Source organism: Cetorhinus maximus, chromosome 31 (assembly GCF_964194155.1).
Source record: "Cetorhinus maximus chromosome 31, sCetMax3.hap1.1, whole genome shotgun sequence".
NCBI classification, from domain to species: Eukaryota; Metazoa; Chordata; class Chondrichthyes; order Lamniformes; family Cetorhinidae; genus Cetorhinus; species Cetorhinus maximus.
In genome coordinates this window covers 13,208,816-13,209,882 of record NC_135909.1, presented here as the reverse complement: position 1 = coordinate 13,209,882, position 1,067 = coordinate 13,208,816, and the positions used below count along the sequence as shown (strand labels likewise).

At 44.8% G+C, this 1,067-nt stretch overlaps 1 non-coding gene across 1 annotated transcript; it reads right to left on the bottom strand.

The window, feature by feature from the left end:
• Positions 1-72, bottom strand: trnag-ucc (transfer RNA glycine (anticodon UCC)). Its single transcript has one exon. It is a non-coding gene; the product is annotated as a tRNA-Gly (tRNA).
• Between the last annotated feature and the right edge of the window lie 995 nt (positions 73-1,067).

Genomic DNA, 1,067 nt, shown 5'->3' with positions numbered 1-1,067 from the left:
TGCGATGGCCGGGAATCGAACCCGGGTCAACTGCTTGGAAAGCAGCTATGCTCACCACTATACCACCATCGCACACTTCTTCAAATTACAGTCAGCATTTACAGTACCGCGAAACACACTATATCTTTGGCATCTTGTGTCTGATTGATAAACTGTTTTGCAATAATTCTCACCATGTTTATGTTGTTTCACACTCATTTAAAATGCCCCCAAATAAGTTACCTCTTTGCACGTCTCACGTGCAGCCAGCAGAGGGCACCAGTCCACAATAAATTGGCTCCTGCTGTTTCTGTGGACACATCGAGACAGGAAAAGGTCTGTTGCTGCCCGGGGAACGGGCCGTGAAACAGACAAAGATAGTGACCAACTACAACGGCTCCATGTAGATATCCATAAAGTTCCGAACAATAAAAAAATGCAACTTATCCTGGAAGGGATGATGAAGTTGACTCACTTTCTGATACTGCGTGTGAGTGTGGGATGCTGATGCTGAGTGTGGAACTCAGTCTGGATCTGTCAGTTTCTGGTATTGAATGGGAATGTGGGAGTCGCTCTCGATATCTGGGACTCTTTGCAACATATTCTGCATCTGTTAGTCTTTGGTGCTGAATGTGAGAATGGGTTTAATTCTGTCACTGTCAGGCTGTGGGAATCTGTGTGAGTGTTAGATACATTGTGTAACTCTCAGTCCCTGATTTTGCCCACAACGTTGTCCATCCCTAATTGCCCTTGCTAATAGAGCATTTAAATGGGCTGTGGCTCTGGGGTCTGGAGTCAAATGTCGGCCAGACCAGGTAAAGGACATTAGTGATGGGTGGATTTTGACGACAATCGCCAATGGTTTTGTTAAAAGAAAAATACTGCGGATGTTGGAAATCCGAAATAAAAACAGAAAATGCTGGAAAAACTCAGCAGGTCTGTCAGCATCTGTGGAGAGAGAAACAGAGTTAATGTTTCGAGTCTGTATGACCCTTCTTCAGAGCTTTAGCGAGGTACAAATGTGATGACATTGATACTGTTTAAGGGGTGGAGCAGGTGAAGCTGGATAGAAGGTCAGCGATTGATGG